This window comes from Stegostoma tigrinum, chromosome 4 (assembly GCF_030684315.1).
Source record: "Stegostoma tigrinum isolate sSteTig4 chromosome 4, sSteTig4.hap1, whole genome shotgun sequence".
Classification (NCBI taxonomy): domain Eukaryota; kingdom Metazoa; phylum Chordata; class Chondrichthyes; order Orectolobiformes; family Stegostomatidae; genus Stegostoma; species Stegostoma tigrinum.
Window position 1 is genome coordinate 12,300,693 of NC_081357.1, and position 21,520 is coordinate 12,322,212.

At 46.3% G+C, this 21,520-nt stretch overlaps 1 protein-coding gene across 2 annotated transcripts in view; it reads right to left on the minus strand.

Moving 5' to 3' along the window:
* Window positions 1–21,520, minus strand: part of rsph9 (radial spoke head component 9) — a 55,193-nt gene that overhangs the window by 13,972 nt on the left and 19,701 nt on the right. The window contains exon 5 of one of the 2 annotated variants that reach the window (XR_009445653.1): window positions 2,648–2,858. The exons of the other annotated variant lie outside the window; for it this stretch is intronic. The gene's annotated coding sequence lies outside the window, so the exon portion shown is untranslated. The remainder of the gene's footprint in view (window positions 1–2,647; window positions 2,859–21,520) is intronic. 2 annotated transcript variants of the gene reach the window in all.

The following is a 21,520-nucleotide window of genomic DNA, read 5'->3' on the forward strand; positions in this document are numbered from 1 at the left end:
TAACAAAACTCCGGAGATAAATTTACCTTTTTATAGTTTAAACTATGTCCTGCTGGCTGAACTCGCAGCATAATTTACCATCATTTCAAAAGACAGGACTCTTGAAAATTACAATGGATCTGAATCACTTCAGCATGAAAGGTTCGTTTTATTATCTTGCTCTTTTGCGTTCCCTCCACTTTGATTCCTCCTCTTTCCATTCCCATATCAACAGAGAAACACAAAGAAGATCATCAGAGGTATCTCTTTTCAGTCCGATCGCAGTCCTTCCAAACCCCCAGTAATGTTTCCACTTCCTGCTCCCAATCCCAACCTGGAGGAGAACAGTTATGAATCACAATTTTCCAGAAGATTAGTCCTAATTAGCTGAAAGATAGATCTGGCTAATTTACAGCAGTGAGCAAGGGAAAGAGTCATAAATGGAAAACTCAGGCTCGATTTAAGGGCATAGTGGTGGTTTTACAACACACTGCTGGAGAGAACAGGAGGAGGAGGAGGAGAGACACAGGCCAGGCTCCCCATAGTAAAGTAGCCCCAAGATTTGGCAATGCCACTCCAAGTCAAACCAGCTGGAGCTGATAAAGCATGTGAAGAGACAATTGTGGAAGCTCAATCACTGAACAGGTTTATGACAGAAATCAACAGAGTTAGAACACAGAACAGTACAGCACAGTACGGGCCCTTCGGCCCACGATTTCTGGAGAATTTTAATAGAATGCTAAGAAATATGGATATAGTAAAGGTAAAATAGCATTGACGAGATCATTTGCCATAATTTTTAATGGCAATGCAGGTTAAATGGATTGAATGGCCTACTCCCATTTCAATGGCATGAGGAGGACCCAGATGAATGCAGTGTGATATCCAAATGACAGCCCCCCCAGGTCTGTGGCCACCGGTTAAGCAGCCTGAAGAGATTGCAGCAATCAAAAATGGAGCAGCATATTGAAATGTGAAACAAAAACAGAAGTTGCTGGAAAAGCTCAGCAAGTCCGGCAGCATCTGTGAAGAAAACAAATCAGAGTTAAACTGTTCTTCTTCTCAGGAAGGGTGACTGGGCCCCGAAACGTTAACTCTGATTTTTTTTCTTCACAGGTACTGCCAGACCTGCTGAGCTTTTCCAGCGACTTCTGGTTTTGTTCCTGATCTACTGCATCCACAGTTTTTTTAGTTTTCATTTAGTACTGAAATGAGATACTGGAATTAGTGGGAGAGGCTAGCGTTGTTGCTCTTTTGTCCTGGCACGTGAAGAGAGCTGTGTTAACAAGAGTTTGTGAACAAGAGGAGGAGGAGCAGACCAGCTTGCCATTGTGACTGCAATTGTAGCACCAAATAAGGAAGTGGGAAATAGTCCGAATACCAATAGGAGAGGGTGAAAAGTCATTGCATTCTATAAACGAAGGATATTTAGTGCACTTTGCCCCATCCAATAACAAAGCAAAACTTCATTTGCATTGGGAAGCTCAGCACGGAACAGCCATGAACTATTAGAGATTAATTATTTTGATCTTGTGTCTCCCACAGAGCTAGAGACGAGGGACAATATGCCAACTCCCCAGCAACATCATTGGCATCCTCAGAATACGTGGAAACCGCAGGCCCAGCACTGCCACATCATTCAAGTGCACCTCCAGGCACGCTCACATTAATGAGTTCAGGGGCATGGTGGTAAGGATGATGCTGGGTGAGGAGCACATTTCTGGTCAACAAATGGTGGCGAGAGTGGCAAAGACAGCTATGGGTAGTTCCCCTCAAATCATGACACAACCACATTAGCTAAGATAGAAGTGCACAGCCTCAGGATTCACAAGTAAGGAGGCTGTACTCTGATCAGCAATGTGATATCTATGTCTATGTGAGGCAGTGTGTTGTCATGGGCACAAAATGAAGGAGCTTAGTTTATGTGCATAACCATCACTCAGAGCTCCACCATCGAGAGAGAGAGAGAGGCTAATTGGCAGGCTATGTGGCAGGATTTGGGGTGAATTCTGAAACAGTGTACTGACATGTACAGACGGCATGCAATTCTCTGTAATTCACTGACCAATTAGGGGCACTGATCATACAAAGTTGCCTGCAGTAAATACCAGCAGCCCTCAGCTGGTCCCCTCCAGTGATGCACAGCTACATTCAAAGGCTAAGCAATCACTGATAAGGATAAGGCAGGCAGCCCTAGTAAAGCATCATCATCATTTACAGCCTCCTGAGCCCTCCGACTGGGGTTTTATCTATGCAGCAGGCCCTCTGATGGTGTCCGCCCTTGCATTTGATGTGGGTGCGTAACCAGTGGAGGTACCCCTAAAGGCACTTTCAAGACAAGTACAACTGCCACAACAGTGCAATTGGCTGCGTTAATCTCACCCAAAGTCAGAACAGGAACATTATTTAGAAATGGTAACAACAGAGGCTGTGGTGTTAACTAGAACACTGCATGGTTCACTTGTGTGATATTCATTCGTGTTGTTAAATTGAACTTCCATTCTTTAATGGGAAAACTGGCAAAATGGGAAGAAGTGAAGATAAGAAATGCAGACACTGAGACTGCCGCAGTGATGTGTATTCTTCACTTGCAATAAGAACTGTTTAAGGTTGCGTGTTTAATGGATGTCCTTTCATGTTTAGAGCTAGTTGGACGAGCAACACTCACTTGAAACTCAGGTGGATTGGATGTATTCTGTTCTTCAAAGCACCATGATGACAGCTTGGACTCCTGACCAAGCCCCACTCGTCTCCCTCCATAGAATCGGCACCATCCTCTTATCTTTCTCCTCATCCTCATACGAACTTTAGTGATCTAGGGCAACTGCCTCTTCAAGGTCCATGCCTCTCTGGAGTGCAGCAAACCTTACAGTAGTGTCCTGTTGAGCACAATACAGGTACCAGACCCACATTTTCAGATATACGATGGCCTGCATGATGGTAATCCTCATATGGAGATGGCTCCAACTGTAGTGCCTCTGTACCTATGTCTCATATCTCACATAAAGGAGAAGACCCAACCCATTACAGATACACACATGCAAAATAAAAGACTTGTTGTGGTCACAGACCAGCTGAAAGTTGAGGGAATTACAGAATCCCTGCAGTATAGAAACAGGCCCTTTGGCTCAACTAGTCCACACTGACCCTCAGAGCATCCCACCCAGACCCAGTGCCCTACGTTCTACCTAATCTGCACATCTCCGTACACTACGGGCAAGTTAGCATGGCCAATCCACCTAGCCTGCACACCTTTGGACTGTGGGAGGAAACCGGAGCACCCGGAGGAAACCCACACGGAGAATGTGCAAACTCCACACAGACAGTCAGCCAAGGGTGGAATAGAGCCCAGGTTCCTGGCACTGTGAGGCAGCAGTGCTAACCAATGAGCCACTGTGCTACCCATAAATTCTCTTGTTGACAAATTTACTGTTAGAGTACCTCAGCATGTTGATGGCCACAAGAGTGGAGAATGAGGTTGTAGTTGAGAATGGGGTTGGCAGTTCGAGTGGGGTTGCAGTGAGGAGTGGGGTTGCGGTGGGGAGTGGGGTTGCGGTGGGGAGTGGGGTTGCGGTGGGGAGTGGGGTTGTGGTGGGGAGTGGGGTTGCGGCGGGGAGTGCGGTTGTGGTATGGAGTGGGGTTGCGGTGGGAGTGGGTTTGTGGCGGGGAGTGGGGTTGTGGTGGGGAGTGGGGTTGTGGTGGAGCGTGGGGTTGTGGTGGGGAGTGGGGTTGTGGTGGGGAGTGGGGTTGTGGTGGAGCGTGGGGTTGTGGTGGGGAGTGGGGTTGTGGTGAGGAGTGGGGTTGCGGTGAGGAGTGGGGTTGCGGTGGGGAGTGGGGTTGCGGTGGGGAGTGGGGTTGCGGTGGGGAGTGGGGTTGCGGTGGGGAGTGGGATTGCGGTGGGGAGTGGGGTTGCGGTGGAGCATGGGGTCGCAGTGGGGAGTGGGGTTGTGGTGGGAGTGAGGTTGCGGTGGGGAGTGGGGTTGCGGTGGGTGTGAGGTTGTGGTGGGGAGTGGGGTTGCGGTGGAGCATGGGGTCGCAGTGGGGAGTGGGGTTGTGGTGGGAGTGGGGTTGCGGTGGGGAGTGGGGTTGCGGTGGGGAGTGGGGTTGCGGTGGGAGTGAGGTTGCGGTGGGGAGTGGGGTTGTGGTGGGAGTGAGGTTGCGGTGGGGAGTGGGATTGCGGTGGGGAGTGGGGTTGCGGTGGGGAGTGGGGTTGCGGTGGGGAGTGGGGTTGCGGTGGGGTGTGGGGTTGCGGTGGGGTGTGGGGTTGCGGTGTGGAGTGGGGTTGTGGTGGGGAGTGGGGTTGCGGTGGGTGTGAGGTTGTGGTGGGGAGTGGGGTTGCGGTGGAGCATGGGGTCGCAGTGGGGAGTGGGGTTGTGGTGGGAGTGAGGTTGCGGTGGGGAGTGGGGTTGCGGTGGGGAGTGGGGTTGCGGTGGGAGTGAGGTTGCGGTGGGGAGTGGGGTTGTGGTGGGAGTGAGGTTGCGGTGGGGAGTGGGGTTGCGGTGGGGAGTGGGGTTGCGGTGGGGAGTGGGGTTGCGGTGGGGTGTGGGGTTGCGGTGTGGAGTGGGGTTGTGGTGGGGAGTGGGGTTGTGGTGGGAGTGAGGTTGTGGTGCGGAGTGGGGTTGCGGTGGGTGTGTGGTTGTGGTGGGGAGTGGGGTTGTGGTGGGGAGTGGGGTTGCGGTGGGGTTGTGGTGGGGTGTGTGGTTTCGGTGGAGCGTGGGGTTGCGGTGTGGAGTGGGGTTGCGGTGGGAGTGAGGTTATGGTGGGGCGTGGGGTTGCGGTGGGAGTGAGGTTGTGGTGGGGCGTGGGGTTGCGGTGGGGAGTGAGGTTGTGGTGGGGAGTGGGGTTGCGGTGGGGAGTGGGGTTGCGGTGGGAGTGAGGTTGCGGTGGGGAGTGGGGTTGTGGTGGGAGTGAGGTTGCGGTGGGGAGTGGGGTTGCGGTGGGGAGTGGGGTTGCGGTGGGGAGTGGGGTTGCGGTGGGGAGTGGGGTTGCGGTGGGGTGTGGGGTTGCGGTGTGGAGTGGGGTTGTGGTGGGGAGTGGGGTTGTGGTGGGAGTGAGGTTGTGGTGCGGAGTGGGGTTGCGGTGGGTGTGTGGTTGTGGTGGGGAGTGGGGTTGTGGTGGGGAGTGGGGTTGCGGTGGGGTTGTGGTGGGGTGTGTGGTTTCGGTGGAGCGTGGGGTTGCGGTGTGGAGTGGGGTTGCGGTGGGAGTGAGGTTATGGTGGGGCGTGGGGTTGCGGTGGGAGTGAGGTTGTGGTGGGGCGTGGGGTTGCGGTGGGGAGTGAGGTTGTGGTGGGGAGTGTGATTGCAGGGTATAAGTAACCAGGTTGAATTTCTGCCTCAGTACCTATTCAGCAGGAGTCACTGTCCATGTGTGTGACAAGCCAACGGTCACTAATCTCTTCCATGAGATACAGGCAGGTGGCTGGCATCAACATTGACTTTGCCTCAAAGGATCTGAAGAGAGAGACAGCTGTTCTCTAGCATGGAATGAGAGTCTACAAGGGCAAAATATTAATCTCCAGGACACTCTAATCCAGGAGAAAAATCATCGGAGCATTGAGAACATGGTGCGTTTCTGTCTCAGTTTTAGTTATAAGAATATAGAAATTGCAGGATGTTTGATTGTCAAGAACCCTCTGTCAAAGTGTTCATGACTCAAATGTTTTGGGAACACAGCAGGCCACAGGGATGCTGAGAGTATGTTTACCCTTCATGGAGTGAGTCTAGAATTAGGGAGGGATTTTCCATTTAAGAACACGACAAGGAGGAGTTTCTTATCTCTGAAAGGTCATCAGTCTTTGGAATTCTTTCCTACAAAGAGAAAAATATATATTCGAGACTGTGTTACAATGATTTTTGATCTACAATGGAGTTAAGAGGTATAGACTGGAGCAGGAAAGTGAATTTAAGGCTTCAATCAGATCAAACATGACAGGACTAAATGTCAGAACAAATTCAAGGAGTTGAATGTACTGTAGCTGCTCCTGTACTTTTCGGGAATGGATTTGTTTAGCCAAAAATGGTGGGAGAGTGGAAACTAGGCAACATGAGCAATTGAAACATCTAAGAATGGAACCAACTACAGTGAGCTACGCTAGCAGGAAGTACATTGGCGGGGGAGAAATCACAGTAAACATCAGCAGAGAACAAAACCCACAGTCATAATATGCAATATTACCTTGGACGAGGAAAGCAAATGTACCAAAGCAAAGTTTGTGGATAGTACAAAAATAGGTGGGAAGTCAAATAGTGAGGATGATACAAAAAAAATCACAGCAAGATACTGACAAGTTATGCGAGTGGGCAAAAACTTAGCAGATGGAATAAATGTGAGGTTATGCATATTGGCAGGAAGAATCGAGGAGCAGAGTATTGTTCAAATTGAGAAAGACTGCAGAAAGCTGCAGCACCTGGGGATTTGGAATTCCTCATACAAAATCCCACAAAGCCAGCATACAAAAACAGAAGTTGTTGGAGAAGCTCAGCAGGCCTGGCAGCATCTGTGAGAAAAAAAAATCAGTTGTTTCAGTTCTGAGGAAGAGTCCTAAAATGTTAACTCTGATATTTTCTTCACAGATGCTGCCAGACCTGCTGAGCTTTCCTAGCAACTTCTGTTTTTGTTCCTGATCCAGAGCATTTTGGTTGTTTTATTAACCTCGCATACAAGTTTAGTGGATAATAGGGAAGACAAATGAAATGCGAGCTGTTAGTTCAAAGGGGTGGAGTATAAAAGTGGAGACGTTTTGTTAAAATTATACCACGGCTGGGTTACTGTGAACAGTTTAGTACCCATAACCTAAAGACAGATATGCTGGCTTTGAAGACAGTTTAGAACAGGCTTACTCAACTCTGGGGAAGCAGAAACACCAGCAGTGCGAACGCTGGTGAATTAGCAATGAAGGGATTGCCTTTAGAGGCAATATTAAGTAGATTAGGCCTGTACTCAGTGCTTACGGAAATTCCAGTAATACGGAATTTGAATTTTAAAGAATGTGAAGCAACCTCATTGCAACATACGAGATTCTTAGATGACTTTACAGGGTAGATGTGGGGTGCTTCCACTTGTGGGAGAATTTAGGATTAGAGGGAATAATCTTAGTACAGGACAGCAATGAGGAGGAACTTCTTCTTTCAGAGGTTAGTGAATTGGTGGAATCATTAGCCCTGAGGCCTGATGGGTCATTGAGTATGTTCAGGGCTGAGACAGATTTTTAGTCAGTAAAGGAACCAAGGGTTATGGGGGCAAAGGCAGGAAGATTGAGCTGCGGATGATGAAATAGACCATAATCTCATTGAATGGTGGGTGCCGTCAATCAGCTGAATGGCCTACTTCTGCTTCTACATCTTACGGTAACCTGTCTTCCTCGTTCAGATGCTCACTGACCTGCTGTGCATTTCTAACATTATCTGTAATTTCCTCTATTTCAAAGTAGAGTGCATTCTACCAAAGTTAACAGTAAGGTTGAAAAATACTGGGCTCTGACACCTCACTACCTCTTCTTCCAGAAATAATGCTGTGAGACAAAGCAAACCCAAAACATTTATCGCTGAAACATTATGTTCCAGGAATGCTGCAGATCATCAGTGGAGTATCAATGAAAGAAAAATCACTCCCTGAATGGTATTATTAACAGCATCAACACTAAGGAAGGCAATTAAAGATAACAAAGTCTCAAATCCGACTTTGAGCTGATTAAGATCAAACATGGAAGGGTCACCACAGTCCAATTCATACATTACTGTATAAATATAAACAAGGAGGTAAAGAAAGTTCAGAGGGTCAGAGTTAAAGGATAAAGAAAAGTTCAAAGACAGTTATTATTGCTCAAAGTGCTCCCAGCTGTTCAGACTTCTGATTTGAGGGTTACACACATAATTCCCAGTCCTCACCAGCACCTTGCTACCCTTCTCAAGGTGAGGGTTAAGTCCAGTAACACCTGGAAACTCACAAGCTGCCACAGCAGTGAGAAACACACAGCCACTGTCACCCTTCCATTCAACAGATCCTGACCATCTGTCCAAGGCAAAAGTAAGGTTAACAACCCTCTAGAATTAAACTGGAGACTTGATGAATTGAAGATTATTCTTAGGACACTGACTCAAGTAAAAAGCTATCTGAATGTTAAAAAGAAAACCACATTTGAACACTTATTTATTACCCTTAAAATTATACCCAGAAATGAGGGGGAGAAAAGGCTCATTTGATTGGTTGTTAGTGTGAATTTAGTCCATTTCCTTTCTAATTCATCAGAGGAAGGCAGTGAACAGAAGCAAAACCAACGTAGAAATGATTTGAACAGGATGGGATGTCCTATGCTGAAGTCTCCTGAAATATACCCAACCAGAACTGCAACAGGCAGCAGTGCTGACTGGTGTCCCCTCATTTATGTGGCTCTCTTGTCAGTGAGGGATGCAGTGCATTAAATTCATTTTAGAGTCACATGGTCAGCTGTATTACTGTGAAGGACTCTGTTGGAGCATTCAAGTAATAAACAGATTTTTTTTGGGAAAATAGCCTGAGGTCGAATAATATTTTTATCCAATTCATGAAACAACAATCTTAATAGAGTCACATCATGTACTTGAAAAAAAGAAAAAAGAATGATCTGTTTCACCCAAAACCCCTACACTCCATCCTCCAAAAAAATGGTGGTTATTGGCAGCACTTCCCTACCAGCAAGTAGGGAAAATGATTGGGCAAGCTAGCTCTGGAGAAAACCCCCCTCAGTGAGTTCTTGACAAGAACCTCCTCAAACCGCCAACAATTAAGGCCCATCATTGGTCAATTAATGGCCTACAATTGTCCCAATTAGATTCACAGATGGGGCAAGGGGATGGCATCTGATAGCCACCCCCTGCCCTTGTCTCCAATACCCCTCATCTCTCTTCGATCTCCACTCCAGAAGAAAAAAGTCTGAGTATAAAGGTTTCTCTGCATCCCTGAGGAGCAAATCTGAACAAGCCAACTTCACATCCCAGATACTGCCAGCTTCTGATAATATGATCCAGGTAGCTCCCCAATGAACTCATCCATTGTGTACTTGGACCAGTTTTCGTCGAGATACAAGGCAGTTGCCACCTAATGTACTCACCCTCACACTTAACAAAAAGTGGGAAAAATTTCTGATCCGTATTACTGGAATTTCCGTAAGCACTAATGCATCAAGGGACTTGGTTTTTGCACTGCTGTGTTATAGAATTAGAGAATGACACAGTGCAGAAGGGTGACCACATTTAGTTCCACTACTCTGCACTTCCCATGCAATTGTAATTTTTTTCTTCAACTGAAAACATTTTTTCAATTCCCTTTTAAACTTTGTTATTAAATCTGTTTCTACAACCCTTTCAGCAGAGAATTCCATATTGTATCAACTGATTGGATAACATAATTTCTCATCACCTCACCTCTGGTTCTTTTGCAAATTACTTTAAATTTATGATAGGACTCCTAGTAAACAAAAAGCGAAAGGGTAAAGCAGGACTATAAAATCTAAGATGTACCTCAATCAGCTGAAGGACCGTTTTGTTTGTAAACGACAGAATGCCAAGCTGCGCACATTAAAAATGTCATGAAACCACAAAATGAGAATCTTGGGTATGAAATGACTCATTTTCCTTACAGCAATGGTAAGAAGGAAATATTTTGCACATAAAATGCCCCTGAGGATTTCTCTATTATGATTTTTCTGAAACTGGACATGATCCAATAATCCAATCCTTTAAGGGCATTTTTAAGCACCAATTAAGATTTGTGCTTCATTAATAATGGTATCAGATAAACTGAGAGAGTAAACATTGGGAAAACTATGTGAAATAACTCTCAAGGGGAGGGCCTGGTACAACGGGCCAAAGCCAGGAATAAGCGAGAAGTAAGGGAATCACTTGAGTACCTCGCAGATGGTTTACAAACTCGATTTGATAAAGGGCTGTCAATAAGCTACAATGGATACAAAAACAAAATTGCTAGAAAGGCTCAACAGATCCGGCAGCATCTGTGAAGGAAAAAACAGAGTTGACATTTTGCGTCCACTATCTTTTCCTCAGAACATAGCTACGATGAATAGTTTGCAGGTGACCCAGGAAAGAAAGAAAAATTAGCAGACAAGAGGAAAGTGCAATCTAATGCAACTATGAGTGAATCCAATTTAGAAAAAACACCAGAAAGAGTTACTAGCGTGTGGATGAAGTGATGCCACACTGACCCTTCTTCAATCTAGCTACATTCCTTTATCCAAACCATTTGCTTCTGCTAGCCAACTAACTTTGTATCCTAGCTTCTCCATTTCCTCTTATAACAGAGCCGATATTTTTGTAATATAATTTGTATGTCCTTTGAAAAACAATAAGCTTCATTCACTTGTTTTCCCTTTTCTTATCAGATCATATATTTCTTCAGACATCTCCATTCGTCAAACTATCTTTCTTTTAACAAAGATGAGTACTGTGTAAATTTTTGATCACCTCAGCGCAAGCAGAAAGTTTTCAACTCTTATGACTATGAACCAGTCAGTGCACTGAAGGACCATGAAGATTATTTTTTACCAGTAGAGGACTGAGATACAGCAAAAAAAGATTTGAAAAACTAGGGCTGCTTGGCCTTGAGAAACGGTAAATAAGCAAGGTTTCTAAGTTATCAGGAGAAAAAGAAATGGAAGTTCTGCATCACTGGGGAGACAATGGTTAGTGGCATAATCGCTGGATTGTTAATCCAGAGACCCAGATAACCCAGTTCTGGGGACCCAGGTTCAAATCCCACCATGGCAGATGGTGAAACTTGAATTCAATCACTGTCTGGAATTAAGAATCTAATGACGACTGTGAATCCATTATCGATTGTCGGAAAAACCCACCTGGCTCACTAATGTTCTTCAGGGAAGGAAACTGCCATCCATACCTGGTCTGGCCTACGTGTGACTCCAGACCCACAGCAATGTGGCTGACTCTTAACTGCCCTCTGGGCAATTAGGGATGGACAATAAATGCTGCCTCAGTGACACCCTCATCCCATGTTTGAATAAAGGAAAAAAAAACACAGGATTACAGGCAGAAACACAGTTCTGGGCTGATAACCTGAACCACACATAGGCACAAGGTGGCATGCCTACTGTGGTGTCCCAGGTATTGTCCTAAAGGCAAAGCTCTGGAGCTATTCAAAAAGTACCTGGACACTTCATTTTTTTTAAAATTCACTCTGGGATGTGGTTGTTGCTGGTAAGACCATAAGAAATAGGTTCAGGAGTAGGCCATTTGGCCCCTTGAGCCTGCTCCACTATCTAATAGGATCATGGCTGATCCAACATTCCTCACATCCACTTTCCTGCCCTTTCCCTGTAACCCTTGGTTGCCCTACTGATCAAGAAACTATCTATCTTGGTCTAAACATACAGAAAGACTCTGCCCCCACAGCTTTCTATGGCAAGGAGTTCCAAAGACTTACAACCCTCTTTGAGAAGAAATTCCTCCTTATTTCAGTCCTAAATTGGTATCCTTTTACTCTGAGACCATGCCCTCCAGTCATAGGCTCTACCATGAAGGGAAACATCCTCTCAGCATTTACTCTGTCAAGCCCCTTAAGAATGATGCATGTTTCAAAGAGTTTACCTTTCATTCTTTTGTATTACAGTGCCAACTTTGCTTAGTTTTTTGCTCATAAGACAATCCCTCCATACCAGGGATCATCCTAGTGAACCTTTTTTGCCCAGTTTACCAACTGATGAATATCGGGCTACAGCCTAACTTCCTCACTAACACCACCAATTTTTGTGTCATCTGCAAACTTACTAATTACACCTTCTACAGGCATATGCAAAGCATTAAAGCACATAATGAACAGAAAGGGTCTCTACTGAAAAAGAATGATTAGGAAACAGTGGGAACCATATCAGAGATAATGGGAACTGCAGATGCTGGAGAATTCCAAGATGATAAAATATGAGGCTGGATGAACACAGCAGGCCAAGCAGCATCTCAGGAGCACAAAAGCTGACGTTTCGGGCCTAGACCCTTCATCAGAGAGGGGGATGGGGAGAGGGAACTGGAATAAATAGGGAGAGAGGGGGAGGCAGACCGAAGATGGAGAGAAAAGAAGATAGGTGGAGAGAGTATAGGTGGGGAGGTAGGGAGGGGATAGGTCAGTCCAGGGAAGACGGACAGGTCAAGAAGGTGGGATGAGGTTAGTAGGTAGATGGGGGTGCGGCTTGGGGTGGGAGGAAGGGATGGGTGAGAGGAAGAACCGGTTAGGGAGGCAGAGACAGGTTGGACTGGTTTTGGGATGCAGTGGGTGGGGGGGGAAGAGCTGGGCTGGTTGTGTGGTGCAGTGGGGGGAGAGGACGAACTGGGCTGGTTTAGGGATGCTGTAGGGGAAGGGGAGATTTTGAAACTGGTGAAGTCCACATTGATACCATTAGGCTGCAGGGTTCCCAGGCGGAATATGAGTTGCTGTTCCTGCAACCTTCGGTTGGCATCATTGTGGCAGTGCAGGAGGCCCATGATGGACATGTCATCTAGAGAATGGGAGGGGGAGTGGAAATGGTTTGTGACTGGGAGGTGCAGTTGTTTGTTGCGAACTGAGCGGAGTTGTTCTGCAAAGCGGTCTCCAAGCCTCCACTTGGTTTCCCCAATGTAGAGGAAGCCACACTGGGTACAGTGGATGCAGTATACCACATTGGCAGATGTGCAGGTGAACCTCTGCTTAATGTGGAATGTCATCTTGGGGCCTGGGATAGGGGTGAGGGAGGAGGTGTGGGGGCAAGTGTAGCATTTCCTGCGGTTGCAGGGGAAGGTGCCGGGTGTGGTGGGGTTGGAGGGCAGTGTGGAGCGAACAAGGGAGTCACGGAGAGAGTGGTCTCTCCGGAAAGCAGACAGGGGTGGGGATGGAAAAATGTCTTGGGTGGTGAGGTCGGATTGTAAATGGCGGAAGTGTCGGAGGATGATGCATTGTATCCAGAGGTTGGTAGGGTGGTGTGTGAGAACGAGGGGGATCCTCTTTGGGCGGTTGTGGCGGGGGCGGGGTGTGAGGGATGTGTTGCGGGAAATACGGGAGACGCGGTCAAGGGCGTTCTCGATCACTGTGGGGGGAAAGTTGCGGTCCTTGAAGAACTTGGACATCTGGGATGTGCGGGAGTGGAATGCCTCATCATGGGAGCAGATGTGGCGGAGGCGGAGGAATTGGGAATAGGGGATGGAATTCAGACCCAGCAAAGAGATAGTAGGAATGCCGATGCTGGAGAATCTGAGATAACAAGGTGTAGAGCTGGATGAACGCGGCAGGCCAGGCAGCATCAGAGGAGCAGGAAGGCTGATGTTTCAGGTCTGGATCCTTCCTCAGAAAACATTTTGGTTCGCCTTTTAAGAGTTGGTCATCCGAGGAGACAGCAAGATTTGCTTTATTCTGAGGATATTAAGTAATTGATGAAATGTGAGATGCCTGTTGACCGAACTTTCCACTCCAGTTAAAGAACTTGGGTCATGACTTTTAGGATGGCGTCATTTCCCTTCCTGCTATCTGATGTTGATGAACATGGAGACGACCAGCTGCATTTCTTCTAAATTTGTCCTTCCATGTGCGTAGCAGCAGCTTCTGAAATCTTAAATCAATGCATTGTCTGATTGCAGTATGCAGGGCCTCTGAGCGGATGTGCAACCACGTGGCTTAGAGGGAACATTGCCCACCAAACTCTGCCCCTTTCTGACTAATACTTGGGCTGCCTTCTGGATTTCTCCCTTTCTGAAGGCTGAAACCTGCAAAGACTCTTTACGTGGTCAATAATTGGCCACTTAAAAGCCTCAGTTATAGCAAGGCTTTCAGCTGCCCCAGGCCTCACCCATTCCTCTTGTAAATGTCATAGTGTAGGGTCTTGTGGCTCAGTGATAATGTCCCTACCTCTGGACTAGGAGACTTGGGATCAGGTCCTATGTGTCATAAAATCTTTGAACAGGCTGACTGAAATTATCTAACAGTGGAGAGGTTGGGAAATATGTGAGAGGCCTTTGAGAAGGTCATTTGAAAAATTACATGGATGCCATCCTGCCTGAAAACCTAGTACCTAGGAGTGGGGAAACATAGAATTCTGCCCATGGACCTTTTTAGGAAAGAAGATTCTGATTTGATATAGTTAAAGTTTCAAGGTTAAAACAGAATCAACAAAGGAAGTAAGCAGGGAAAGACCCAAGCTAAGAATGAGGTAATTGGTATAAGAATGGAAGTGAGAAAATATCTTTTCATCCCTCGATTAATGGAATTATGGAATAAATTGTCAGAAAATTATCACTGAAGCAAAGAAATTAGTTTAAACTTTAACTGCAGTTTAGAAATTACTGTAGATAGAATTCATGAATGATGTTTAATTAGTTTGTAAGAAATGCCAGTCTGTGAATGCAATACAAATATTAACCACTGTATTAAATAAGCCAATTTCTGTAATGTGGAAGGATGTAATATCACGTTCTAGCTTTTTGGTTCAGCAGTCAGCATTCTTGTCTCTGAAACAGCAGGGCACAGGTTCAAGCTCTACTCAGGGCTTGAGCATACAATCTAAATTGACACTGTGCAGCAGGACTGAGGAAACTACAATGTCAGAGAAGCTGTCTCTGGAGGAAACATTTAACCTACTGGCCTGCTCCCATGCCTCAGAAGGGTCATGGAGATCCAATGGCAGAGCTTGAAGAAGAGGGAGTTCCCCAGAGTTTCTGGCCAATTTTCTTCTCTCATTCCAACAACAACACAAACAAGCAAGCCTGCTGGGCCTCTGGTTATTGACCTGACAACCCACTGCCACAGCAGAAACCTCAAGGAATTTTAAAGCTTGTAACTTCAAGTACTATTATCATTCATCATTATTAGGAATGCCCCAGATCATGCAGCTTAAAGTGTACATCTTCTGACTAATGTTAAACTTTTTTTAAATTCAAGTCTGTTTGTGGGCCCTAAGAGAGGAACTGAGAGAGGGAGGACATAAAAAGTGATAGTAAAGTTCAGTACCCTACTCTCCTGATACTTTCTTGTAAACCATTCCCTTGTGACCAAACAACTCTCCCTTCCCCCTCACCCACCCCAATAAAAATGAGATTAGAGCAATTAAAATTCAGTGATTAATGAATGTTTGCAATTTAAGCTGACAACTCACTTAGGCTATGTCAGTGAATTATGTTAAATCTTTGCCCCTGTCAGTGACCATCCCTCGTACAGATCCTGCAAGATGGTTCGCCTTTTAAGGAGGATATTGTGAAAGAAATGAAATTGTTAAATGACAACGGGGGGTGGGATGGTGTTGTGTGAAAATGTTTAAATGAAACAGGGTAGAAATAACACAGTAAAAACCAAAAACAAAAACAAAGTTGCTGGAAAAGCTCAGCAGGTCTGGCAACATCTGTGAAGAAAACAACAGAGTTAATGTTTCAGGACCAGTGACCCTTCCTTAGAACTGATGGTGGCTGGGAAAATGTCAGTTTATGTGCAAACAAATAGGGAGGTGGGTGGGGTAGGGAATAAATGATAGGATAGAGTCCAAAGAGAGAGAAAGACGGTTGGACAGGCAAAAGAGTTGCTAACAATCAGGATGGGAGGGTGAGTAGTTGTTAATGGGGACTGTTCGTGACTAACATCAGGGGGTGTGTAGTAGCAGGCTATGTGGTAACAAGACCTGGTGTGTGGGGTAGGGGGCTGGGACATGGGAGAGTTTAGGCCCTAAAATTACTGAACTCAATATTGAGTACAGAGGGCTGTACGGTCCCCAAGTGGAAAATGATGTGTTGTTCCTTCAGCTTATGTTGAGCTTTGCTGGCCAACATATCTGGCAATCCAGAGCCAGAGATGTTGGCCAGGGAGCAAGGTGGTGCTTTGACGTAGCAGGCAACTGGTAACTCAGGGTCTTTTCTGCGAGCAGAACGTAGATGTTCTGCAAATGGTCGCCAAGTCTACGCTTCATTTCCCCCCCAATGTAGAGGAGATCACACTGTGAGCAGTGAATGCAGTAGACTAGATTCTGGGAAGTGCAGGTGAAGTGTTGCTTCACATGGAAGGTATGTTTGGGCCCCGGGATAATGGGGAGGGAGGGAGGTAAATGGGCAGGTATTGCACCTTCGCTGCTTATAGGGTGAGGTGGTGGGAGTGAAGGAAGTGTGGACAAGGTGTCCCAGAGGGATCAGTCCCTGCGGAAGGCGGACAAGGGAGGGCAGGGGAATAAGTGTGTGGTGGTGGCATCTCACTGGAGGTGGTAGAAATGGCGTCTGATGATCTTCTGGATGTGGATGCTGGTGGGATGGTAGGTGAGGATAGGGGTAACCCTATTGTTGCACAAGGGAAGAGATGGGGTGAAGGCAGCGTGAGGGAAATGGGTCGGACCTGGTTGAGAGCCCTGTGGACAACGGAGCTGAGGAATCCTTAGGTGAGGAAGAAGGTGGACATTTTGGAGGTTCCCTTGTCGAAGCTGGCCTCATCTGAACATATGCAACGGAGATGGAGGAACCGACAGAATGGGATGGAGTCTTTGCAGGAAGTGGGGTGTGAGGATGTATAGTCCAGGTAGTTGTGGGAGTCACTGGACTTGTAATGGATATTAGTGGCCAGTCTATCCCCAGAAATGGAAACAGAAATGTTGAGCAAGGGATGGGAGGAGTCAGAGATATACCAGGTGAAAGTGACAGCAGGGTGGAAATTGCAGGCAAAATTGATGAAGTTTTCCAATTCCAGATAAGAGAGGGAAGCAGCACCAATGACATCATCAATGTATCAGAGAAAGAGTTGTGGGTGGGGTCAGAATAGGGCTGGAACAAGGAATGTTCCGTGTACCTCATGAAGAGATAAGCATAACTAGGGCCCAAGTGGGTACCCATGGCAACCCCTCCTACACAGAAATAACATAGTGTTTTCTGATGAGAAATGGGAATAAGTGACAATGAATAGTCCACAATTCTGCACGACCTCGTTGAGCTGATATTCTTTACTTCAACACAGTGAGTTGCAGCTAGTACCTTTAATGTTGTGAACATCGAAGGCTGCTTCACATGAAACTCTTGTGCAAATGAATATTATTACCTTGTGCCAATTTCATGCCTTTTCCCCAGATCCTTGCAGATTATTTCTATCCAAATAATCATCCAGTGCCCTCCAAATGCCCGATTAACCTTCCTCCTCAACACTTCCAGGCAGTGCATTTCACACTTTAGCTACTTGCTGAGTGAAAAGGTTTTCTCTCACAGCATCCTTGTTTTGTTTGCATGTTGCTTTAAATCTATGCCCTCTTGTTCATTTTTCTTTTATGAACAGGTTCTCCCTACCTGCAATATCCAGCCTACTCCTGATTTTGAAAGCCTCTTTCAGATTTCCTCTCAGCCTTCTTCTCTCCAAGAACAGTGACAACTTCTTAAACCTATCCTTATAAACTATCTTATTTCTGGAACCATTCTTGCAAACCGCTTCTGCACTCACTCCCATGCATTCACATCTTTCTGATAATGTGGTGTCCACAACTGTACACAATACTCTAGCTGAGGTCTAACAGGTTTCTTGTACATGTTCAACATCTGCTCCGTGCTATTGGAATCTATGCCCTTATTAATAAAGCTGATGATACTGCATGCCTTATGAGCTGCTCTTTCCATCTGTCCTGCCTCTACTCCTGCACCCGCTTTTGAAGTGTAGCTCCTATTTTATGTTGTCTTTCAATGTTCTTCCTACCAAAGTGCATCACCTCACACTTACTCTGCATTGAACCTCATCTGTCACCTACCACCCACTTTGTCAACTTGTCAATGGCCTTTTAGAGTTCCACACTGTGCTCCTCATAGTCTACAATTCTTCCAAGCTCCATGTCATTTTTAAACTTTAAAACTGTCCCCTGTACACCAAGATCCAGATTATTAATGTATATCAGGGAAAACCAGGGGTAGGAGTGGTTGGTCCCAGTACCAAACCCTGGGAACTCGCTTGTGGCAAAGTGATAGTGTCCCTACTCATGAACAGGTCCAGGCACAAGTCCCACCTGCTTCAGAGGTGTGTAGTAACATCTCTGAACAGGGTAATTAGAAAAACAGGTTAAAAAAATCCTACCCCAAAAAAATCCACCGAGTATTACTCTTTGTTTGAACAGGAGCGCTGGGCAAATACTTTCTCGGCATAAAATTGCAGAACTGTAGGGAAACAGTGAGGAAAATAGGACTGATGGGAAGGTCTGCACTGACATGATGAGCCAAACTGCCTTTTCTCTTGCTGTGATAAAGTCAGGTGGCACTGTGAGGCATTATATTCTGTTCGGAAAACTGTAAAGTGTTAGAAATTTCAGGTGGCCTTAACAGCATCTGAATAGGAAGGCTCATGTTCCAAGCCCTTATTTAGAAGTGTGGCATCACTAGGTCCTGCTTGAGGCATCAACCTGTCTGCCATCCTATGGATGTTGACCGATCAATAAGACATTTTCTGTTTTGTTTGCTGATTTGCAGCATTTGGACTTTCTTTGCTATTTCTGGAGAAATGTTCTTCCACATTGCCTGCATTAGTCCATTTCTTTTAAAAGCTGGTTTCTCATCAGCCTACAGAGCTTTCAGCACTTGTGGATTAACTTACATCACTTAGAGTCTTAGAGTCTAGATGTGACTAGAAAAGTTGATGAGGGTCAAGCTGTGGATGTGGTGTATATGGACTTCAGCAAGGCATTTGATAAGGTTCCCCATGGTAGGCTCATTCAGAAGGTCAGGAGGAATGGGATACAGGGGAACTTAGCTGTCTGGATACAGAATTGGCTGGCCAACAGAAGACAGCGAGTGGTAGTAGAAGGAAAATATTCTGCCTGGAAGTCAGTGGTGAGTGGAGTTCCACAGGGCTCTGTCCTTGGGCCTCTACTGTTTGTAGTTTTTATTAATGACTTGGATGAGGGGATTGAAGGATGGGTCAGCAAGTTTGCAGACGACACGAAGGTTGGAGGTGTCGTTGACAGTGTAGAGGGCTGTTGTGGGCTGCAGCGGGACATTGACAGGATGCAGAGATGGGCTGGGAGGTGGCAGATAGAGTTCAACCTGGATAAATACGAGGTGATGTATTTTGGAAGGTCGAATTTGAAAGCTGAGTACAGGATTAAGGATAGGATTCTTGGCAGTGTGGAGGAACAGAGGGATCTTGGTGTGCAGATACATAGATCCCTTAAAATGGCCACCCAAGTGGATAGGGTTGTTAAGAAAGCATATGGTGTTTTGGCTTTCATTAACAGGGGGATTGAGTTTAAGAGTCGTGAGATCTTGTTGCAGCTCTATAAAACTTTGGGTAGACCGCACTTGGAATACTGCGTCCAGTTCTGGTCACCCTATTATAGGAAAGATGTGGATGCTTTGGAGAGGGTTCAGAGGAGGTTTACCAGGATGCTGCCTGGACTGGAGGGCTTATCTTATGAAGAAAGGTTGACTGAGCTCGGACTTTTTTCATTGGAGAAAAGGAGGAGGAGAGGGGACCTAATTGAGGTATACAAGATAATGAGAGGCATAGATATAGTTGATAGCCAGAGACTATTTCCCAGGGCAGAAAAGGCTAACACGAGGGGTCATAGTTTTAAGCTGGGTGGAGGAAAGTATAGAGGGGATGTCAGAGGCGGGTTCTTTACACAGAGAGTTGTGAGAGCATGGAATGCGTTGCCAGCAGCAGTTGTGGAAGCAAGGTCATTGGGGTAATTTAAGAGACTGCTGGATATGCATATGGTCACAGAAATTTGAGGGTGCATACATGAGGATCAATGGTCGGCACAACATTGTGGGCTGAAGGGCCTGTTCTGTGCTGTACTGTTCTATGTTCTAGTCATAGAGATATACAGCAAGGAAACAGACCCTTCGGTCCAATTCATCCATGCTGACCAGATATCCTAAATTAATCCAGACCCATTTGCCAGCATTTGACCCATAATTCTCCAAACCCTTCCTATTCATATACCCATCCAGATGCCTTTGAAATGTTGTAAGTGTACCAGCCTCCACCACTTCCTCTGGCAGCTCATTCCATACACGTGCCACCCTCTGCATGAAGAAGAGATAATGGGAACTGCAGATGCTGGAGAATCCAAGATAACAAAGTGTGGGGCTGGATGAACACAGCTGGCCCAGCAGCATCTTAGGAGCACAAGAGCTGACGTTTCAGGCCCAGGCCCTTCATCAGAAAGGGGGGATTGGGAGAGGATTCTGAAATAAATAGGAAGAGAGGGGGAGGCGGACTGAAGATGGATAGAGGAGAAGATAGGTGGAGGGGAGAAGATAGGTGGAGAGGAGGGAATGGGAGGGGAGGTCGGGAGGGGATAGGTCAGTCCGGGGAGGACGGACAGGTCAAGGGGGGGGATGAAGTTAGTAGGTAGGAAATGGAAGTGCGGCTTGAGGTGGGAGGAGGAGATAGGTGAGAGGAAGAACAGGTAGGGCAGGCGGGGACGAGCTGAGCTGGTTGAGGGATGCAGTGGGGGGAGGGGAGATTTTGAAGCTGGTGAAATCCACAATACCATTATGCTGCAGGGTTCCCTCACCAGCTTAAAATCTCCCCTCCCCCCACTGCATTCCAAAACCAGCTCAGCTCGTCCCCACCTGCCTAACCTGTTCTTCCTCTCACCTATCCCCTCCTCCCACCTCAAGCCGCACCTCCATTTCCTACCTACTAACCTCATCCCGCTCCCTTGACCTGTCCGTCCTCCCCAGACTGACCTATCTCCTCCCTACCTCTCCACCCATACCCTCCTCTCCACCTATCTTCTCTATCCATCTTCAGTCCGCCTTCCCCTCTCTCCCTATTTATTACAGAATCCCCTCCCCATCCCCCTTTTCTGATGAAGGGTCTAGCCTCGAAACGTAAGCTCTTGTGCTCTGAAGATGCTACTTGGCCTGCTGTGTTCATCCAGCCCCACACTTTGTTACTCTGCATGAAAAAGTTGCCTCTTGGGTCACTTTCAAATCTCTCCCCTATAATCTTAAACCTATGCCGTATAGTTTTGGACTCTGCTACCCTTGGGAAAAGACCTTGACTATTCACCCTATCCATACCCCTCATGTTTTTATAAACTTCTATAAAGTCACCCCTCAGCATCCGATATTCCAGGGAAAATAGCCCCCACCTATTCAGCCGCTATAGCTGAAACCCTCCATACCTGGCAACTTATGCAAGGAAGATATGGGTAGCTCATGCAGTATCCAGTAAAAACGGCATTGGAAAAAATGCAGCTTTATTTATTGGAACAGTAAAAGGGAAAGGGAGACCGAAAGGCAAAATTTAAAATAATGGATTGAAGGCTGCTCAAATGTTCTGGTCACATGACATGGTTTAGTAGGTGACAGAGTGGAAGATTATTTCCAGCAGTCCACTTTATCATTAACAAAGGGACAAAAGCAGTATTACCAGAAGCAAAAGGGGTAACGAGCAGGAGTGGGCCACTTGGCATCTTAAGCCTGCACTGCCATTCACTGAGATCATGGTTAATCTGATTACTCCACATTCCCTCCTATCTCCAATGACTTTTCCCCCACTTGTTTATCAAGAATCTATCTAGCTCTGTCTTAAAAATATTCAAAGAGTCTGCTTCCAGCATGTT